Below are 8,126 nucleotides of genomic sequence, written 5' to 3' on the forward strand. Positions count from 1 at the left end.
TCAAGGATCAGTGCAAAGAAACAGAGAAAAACAACGGAATGGGAAAGACTAGAGATCTCTTCAAGAAAATTAGAGATAGCAAGGGACCATTTCATGCAAAGATGGGCTCAATAAAGGACAGAAATGGTATGGACCTAACAGAAGTAGAAGATATTAAGAAGAGGTGGCAAGAATACACAGAAAAACTGGACAAAAAGGATCTTCACAACCCAGATAATCACGATGGTGTGATCCCTCACCTAGAGCCAGACGTCCTGGAATGCAAAGTCAAGTGGGCCTTAGGAAGCATCACTACAAACAAAGCTAGTGGAGGTGATGGAGTTCCAGTTGAGTTATTTCAAATCCTAAAAGATGATGCTGTGAAAGTGCTGCACTCCATATGCCAGCAAATTTGGAAAACTCAGCAGTGGCCACAGGACTGGAAAAGTTCAGTTTTCATTCCAATCCCAAAGAAAGGCAATGCCAAAGAATGTTCAAACTACACCGCGCAATTGCACTCATTTCACACGCTAGTAAAGTAATGCTCAAAATTCTCCAAGCCAGGCTTCAACAATACGTGAACTGTGAACTTCCAGATGTTCAAGCTGGATTTAGAAAAGGCAGAAGAACCAGAGATCAAATTGCCAAAACCCGTTGGATCATTGAAAAAGCAAGAGAGTTTCAGAAAAATATCTATTTCTGCTTTACTGACTACGCCAAAGCCTTTGACTGTGTGGATCACAACAAACTGTGGAAAATCTTGAAAGAGATGGGAATACCAGGCCACCTGACCTGCCTCTTGAGAAATCTATATGCAGGTCAGGAAGCAACAGTTAGAACCGGACATGGAACAACAGACTGGTTCCAAATAACAAAAGGAGTATGTCAAGGCTGTATATTGTCACCCTGCTTATTTAACTTATATGCAGAGTACATCATGAGAAAAGCTGGACTGGATGAAGCACAAGCTAGAATCAAGATTGCCGGGAGAAATATCAATAACCTCAGATATGCAGATGACACCAGGCTTATGGCAGAAAGTGAAGAAGAACTAAAGAGCCTCTTGATGAAAGTGAAAGAGGAGGGTGAAAAAGTTGGCTTAAAACTCAACATTCAGAAAACCAAGATCATGGCATCCGGTCCCATCACTTCATGGGAAATAGATGGGGAAACAGTGGAAACAGTGACAGACTTTACTTTTGGGGGCTCCAAAATCACTGCAGGTGGGACTGCAGCCATGAAGTTAAAAGGTGCTTACTCCTTGGCAGGAAAGTTATGACCAACCTAGACAGCATATTAAAAAGCAGAGACATTACTTTGCCAACAAAGGTTCATCTAGTCAAGGCTATGGTTTTTCCAGTGGTCATGTATGGATGTGAGAGTTGGACTGTGTAGAAAGCTGAGTGCCAAAGAATTGATGCTTTTGAACTGTGGTGTTGGAGAAGACTCTTGAGAGTCCCTTGGACTGCAAGGATATCCAACCAGTCTGTCCGAAAGGAGATCAGTCCTGAGTGTTCGTTGGAAGGACTGATGTTGAAGTTGAAACTCCAATGCTTTGGCCACCTGATGCAAAGGGCTGACTCATCTGAAAAAACCCTGATGCTGGGAAAGATTGAAGGTGGGAAGAAAAGGGGACGACTGAGGATGAGATGGTTGGATAGCATCACCGACTCGATGGACATGAGTTTGAGTAAACTCCAGGAGTTGGTGATGGGCAGGGAGGCCTGGCGTGCTGCAGTCCATGGGATTGCAGAGTCGGACATGACTGAGCAATTGAACTGAACTGAACTGAACTTTTCCTCTCAACCCTCCAGAGAAGGAACAGAGATGTTAGGATGGGAAGATATTCCTGACTGGGGTTTGCCTCAGAGACCCCTGGGCCTGGCTGGGGTTCAGAATCAATTCATCTCATATGGGTAACCTATGGGGAAGCCCCTGCCTCCTACATTGCTTCCCTACCCACCTAGTTTCTTGGGGCAGGAGACACCACTGTGGCCACTGTGGCCAGTGACTAACCCCAGGAGCTCAGCCACATCCAGGCTCCTGCGGAGGCCCGTCTATCACACCTGAGAGCTGTCCAGGGCAGGACCCCAGAAGACCCCAGGGTGGTTCTCAAAGGTGTGTCCAGTTATCCCAGGGGACACCACAGGCTGTTTCCCTAACAACCAGAGACAGACAGCCACAAGCGTGGCCCCTCGTCCTTCAGATGCCTCAGGCAGGTATCGGACCTTGGGGCGCTGCATCCCCTGTGCTACAGGGCTCATGTGAGGTTCCCAAAGAAGGGGCACCCCACCACAGAGCCCCCCAAGCAGTACACTTCCCAGTCTCTAACTCCTGACCACTGATATTCCCCATCCGCGAGTCAAGGGGGCACAGTCAGATAACTCAGTCAAGAGCCACAGTCAGGGTGTGCCTCAGCTGGAAGCTCCATTTCACCCCAAAACTCAAATGTTTCCAGGCTTCAAACACAGCCTAACAAATCCCATGACATAGGTGCTGTCACCATCCACCTTGGCAAGTGACAAAATGGGGGCTCAGAAAGGCAAAGCCGTTGCCCACAGACCCCGAGCATGCAGGAACAGAGCCTGGCCCCAAGGGTCCATTGTCCACCAGGCTCTGCTGTAACAGTGCTGAAAAGCCAGGAGGAGCTCTGACTGGTCTGTGGGTCTTCCTACAAGCACACAGTGACACGCATCTTTCCTCCACTCTTGCCCCTTCCTTTCTGGAGGGTTGCTGAGTTCCTCAGTATCCCCGGGGGTTTCAGGTGAGCCTCTCCTGCCTCATGCCTGCTCAAGACAAACCTCCCAGCTGCACACAGCCCTCTGTGGGCCCTGCTGGGCACAGTCGGGCCTCGTCCCTAGCAGCAGAAAGCAGCAGGCTTCACTGCATCCCCATCATGCTACCCTTTGTCCCCGCATCCATACTGTAAGGTTAACATCCTATTACACAATGTTTTCAGTGAAAATGGCTTCATTTTTCACTTCCAGGACTCAAATGGGAACCCCAGATCCCTAGGCCCAGGATCAGATCCAAATGGGAGAACTTGAAACACACACACAAGATACTTCTCAGCAGAACCAGGCCCTTAACCTCAGGCTGAGCAGAGAGTCTGGCACTGCCTTCAACATCCAATCCTGGGCCCAGGCAGGACCAGAAGGTGGGAAGATTAACTGGGGATGAATAGACCTGAGGCCTAAACTAGAGCCCCACTGCTGACCAACAGACCTGCACCAAATAAGCAAGCTGGGAGAACAGTTCAGCAGAGAGAGAGGAGACAGGAATTTATTGTGTCAGGGGCAGAGTGCAATGGCTGGAAAGACTCTCAGAGGCCAGGTTGTGAAAGACCAACACCCCTCTGCTGGGGTGGGGGAGACCAAGGAGCTTCGCGTTTACCCTGAAGCTCCGGGCTGGGGCAAGAGGGACCCTGAAGAGTTTCAGGAGATGATGTAATTGTTAATTTTATGTGTCAGCTTGACAGGACCACAGGGTCCCCAGATATTTAATCAAACATATCCTGGGTGTGTGAGGGTACTTCTGGGTGAAATTAAAATTTGAGTCCGTGTGTAGTCAGCCATGTCCGCCTCTTTGCAGCCGCATGGACTGTAGCCCACTAGGCTCCTCTGCCCATGGAATTTTCCAGGCAAGAATACTGGAGTGGGGTGCCATTTTTCTACTCCAGGGGATTTTTTTGACCCAGTCTCCTACACTGGCAGGCAGGTTCTTCACCACTAGCACCACCTGGGAAGCCCCTTTGAATCAATGGACTCAGTAAATCAGATTGTCCTCCTCAATGTGAGGGGGCCACATCCAATCATTTGGAGACCTGAATAGAACAAAAAATGGAGAAATTACTGGCTGTCTACTTTTGACCCTGGGACACAATTCTCCTGTATTTGGCCTGAAATTCACACCACTGGCTCTCCTGACTCTCCAGCTTACCCACAGCAGATCTTGGGACTCTCAGCCTCCACAATTACTTGAACCAATTCCTTATCATCTAACTATCTATAATCCACCTTCTATTACCCATCTATCTGCCATCTCTCTCTCTCTCTTTATCTATCTCTCCTCTTGGTTTCTCTAAAGAACCCAAACTTAAACAGGAGCTAACATGGTCAGTTTTAGAAAGATTTCTTTGATACCTTTTGACACAATAATTCTAATTTTGTAATTTATCTTAAGGAAAACAACCTGATTAGCACAGTATTTGCATAATAGAGAAGTAACTAATGGTTACATTGTTCCTATTCCTATGACAGCAGGTAGATTTTGCTCCCTAGCCCAGCCCAGAACCTAGAAAACCCACTCTTGCTAAAGAGGAATGCCTGAACATCTTCTTGGAGCCGAAGTGGGAGACTGGTGCATTCTCCTGGCCTCTGCATGCACGTTGGATGGGCTGTCTGTGAGGGGCTAAGTCAGTGATAAGATCAGGGCAGCACAGCAATGCAGGAAGCTCTGCAACCGATTTACTTCCTCTTACTGCTTTTGTAGACAGTTAGGTCCCATTTATTTCCATAGTTATTTGTCTCTTTGCATTAAAACATAAATAAAATACATCAGTATAGAGCACAGTTTGGTTTAAATTAAGATCTTTTAACACTAACATATACAACATCTCTGTCTTTGCAGTTAATCACCAGACCTCACACACTCAGGCATTTTGCAGAGACCTGCTAGGAGGCCCTGACAGGACACAGGGGAGAGAAGAAGGTAGGCTCAGCCAGAGTGTGGCAGTGGAGATAGAAAACATGGCCAGGTTTGGGATACATTTTGAAGGTAAAAATCTCAAAAGGTTTACTGATGGAGTATAAGTCAATGTGAAAGAAAAATAAAGGTCAAAACTGACTCCAAGGTTTGGGGGTCTTAGCAAATAGAGGAATGACACTGCCACTTCCTGAGCTATGGGAAGACTGGGAGAGGAATAGGATTATAGAGGAAAATAAGGAATTTGATTAGAGGAAAACCCATGCTCAGTTTTTATAGGCTTCCTAGGTAGCACTAGTGGGAAAGAACCTGCCTACCAATGCAGGAGACATAAGAGATATGGGTTTGAACCCTGGGTCAGGAAGATATTCCCTGGAAAAGGGAAGGGCAACCCACTCCAGTATTATTGCCTGGAGAATCCCATGGAGAGAGGAACCTGCAGGGCCATGGTCCATAGGGTTGCAGAGTCAGACATGACTGAGCGACTTAGAACACATGCATGCTCAGTTTGAGATGTCCATTAGGCAGCCCCGTGAATATGTCGAGTACAGATTAGACTGACATGATCCTGGCATTCTGAGGGCAGGTCTGGCCTGGGTATATAAATCTAGGGGCTTCCTGTGCGGGCAGTTTTACAGCCAGGGGCCCAGATAAAGAATATAGAGAGTAGGGCAACTGAGCCCTTTGGGGCATTTGAATGTTTAGAGGTAGGGGAAATAAAGCATACCCACCAAAGGACATTGAGAAAGAGTGCCTAGAAGTTAAGAGGAAAACCAAAGAAGAGACAAAAGCTGTTAGAGAAAGATTCAAGAAGGAAGGAGTGATCAGCTGTGTCCTGTGCTACTGAAAAATCAAAGAAAGAATTAAGAGCTAACCTTCACATGGGGTAGCAGAGGTAAACAGCAACCTCAAAAGGAGGGGTTTCAGGGAAATGCTGGAGGTGAAAAAAGTGAGAGTTAGTCGAACAGTCATGTCCGACCTTTTGCGACCCCATGGACCGTAGCCCACCAGACTCCTCTGTCCATGGAATTTTCCAGGCAAGAATACTGGAGCGGGTTGCCATTTCCTTCTCCAGGGTATCTTCCCAACCCAGGGATCAAACCTGGGTCTCCTACGAAAGTTTGAAGACAATTCAAAAGAAAATGGAAAAACTGACTCTCCGATAGAAAAATAGGCGGAAGATATGAACAGTTTCATAGAAGAAGAAATGCAAATGACTCAAACTTATGAAAAGATGCTTATGGGTGATAGAAATATTCAACCTCACTCAAAGAGGACCACATTGGTATGCTGTTTTCACTGCTTAAGATTGATAGAATAATAATCGCAAAATTGGGGAAACAGATACTCCTATGCTGCTCTTCGTGTGTGTCCATGCTTAGCTGCTATTGTGTCTGACTCTTTGCTACCCCATGGGCTGTAGCCTGCCAGACTCCTCTGTCCATGGGGATTCAGTAGGTTGCCATGCCCTTCTCCAGGGGATCTTCCCAACCCAGGGATCGAACCCAGGTCTCCTGCATTGCAGGTGGATTCTTTACCATTTGATCCACCACAGAAGCCCATGTTGCTCTTTGGCATGTAGTTAACACAGTTCTATGGAAGTGAATTTGGCAATCTTCATCACATTCGCAAATATGTATCTGCTGTGATGTGGTAATTCCATCTGTGACGTGGTAATTCCATCTCTTGCAATTTATCTTGCCATCATGCTTGTACTCCTCCAAATGAATAAGCCTGCATACATCTATTCATTGCAGCACCATTTGACAGCAAAAGACGGAAAACAACCCAAGTGTCAATAAGTAGGAAATTGGTTAAATCAATCACTGCACAGCTCTACTATAGAATACCATGCAGCTGTAATGAGGATGCTCTTTAGGTATTGATATGAAAAATTATTCAATATATGATACAGGTATATAAAAGCATGTATAATATATTATCATTTGTGTAAAAAAGGATGAGAAAAATACATATTTACATTTGCTTATATTAAATAAAATCTCTTAAAATTTTAAAACATTTTAAAATAAACAAAAGTCTAATAATAGTTAATTTTAGGGACATGTAGGCTGTGGACAGAAAAAGACTTTTTGCTTTTGAACTAAGCAATTCCTGGATTACTAGACAGGATCTATATATTCTTAATTTCAAAGAATATTGCAATATTACTTTCCAGAATATTTACCAGTCTATACTCCCACCAACAGGATTCAGGAGGCTCCCAAATCCTTGCCAACACTTAATATCATCAGGATATGTTCCTGCTGCAAGATATGTGTACAAAATAAGGAATCAAATTAGAAAGATGATGAGCATCAGTAATCATAGGCTACAACACAAGGGGAGAGAAGCAGACAGTGTCAAGAGAACACCCAGACCAGACTGGAGTAAATAAGAGGGCACGGGTTCCAGGAACAGCCTGCACTGAGAGATGGTTGACAGGTGTGACCATCCTAACTGACAGTGTTCCTGGGGAATGGAAAAAGAAAAGGATAACGAAAAAAAAAGTCAGGATAACTGACCTTTATTATATGCCCTTTAACATTATAAGTTATTTTCAAGTAGTACTTTGATTTTTTAAATTAATTTTAAAAATAATTTCTAAAGCCAAATTATAAAATTCCATACAAACATTATACAGCAAAAATTACAATAAATCACTGTAGACAGTAGAATGGGGCTCCTAAGCCTGAGAGGACTTGTGTACTTAGCATAATAAGAAAAGAAATGAGCAAGGGCAGGGACAGCAAAAGATGGGTTTGTCTCTCAGAGGTTATCCCTTTCCAAAGTAACATGATTCCAAACACATAGAGCTACCAGAGGAGGAAATACATGGGGATAGGGGATTGCAGGGCCTATTTGGCCAAAAGTTTTAGTTTTGTTTCAGGCTCAAAGGACTTGTTAACAAAAGAAACCACTTGTTAGACACAAATAAACAATTTAAACATTTAGTAGAGGGGGTTTTTTTAACTTAATTTCAATGTATAATCATTAAAAGAAAAGAGAAAGAGGGAAGAGTAGCAAAGCAGCACGTACGTCACCAAATTGGGCCAACAACTGGGCCGACCCACACCCAAACTTAAACAGCACTGGGAAGTCCCGTGTTAGCAATCTGGAGTCTCAACTGAGAAAAGGTCCTGGGCAGTGTGTCCACTGCATGAGTGAGACCTCAAGTTGTAGTTTCAGGGGCTCCCGCTTATAATCCGTGGTCACAAACTGATATCATCATCAGTTTGTGTGCAAAAATGTGACCTTTCTACAACACTGTTCATTTCACCTTGTGAGTCATAGGATTTCATCAGACTCCAGGAGGTTCTGCCTGACCCTCTGATTGCAGGCAGCCATGGAATCCAGGCAGTATCCAGGCAAGCCAGAAACAAGGTCAGAGGTCTGCTCTCCTGCTTCTGAAGCTTGAACAAGACTTTCTCCATTTTAATTTC

This window comes from Dama dama, chromosome 9, assembly GCF_033118175.1.
Source record: "Dama dama isolate Ldn47 chromosome 9, ASM3311817v1, whole genome shotgun sequence".
NCBI lineage: Eukaryota > Metazoa > Chordata > Mammalia > Artiodactyla > Cervidae > Dama > Dama dama.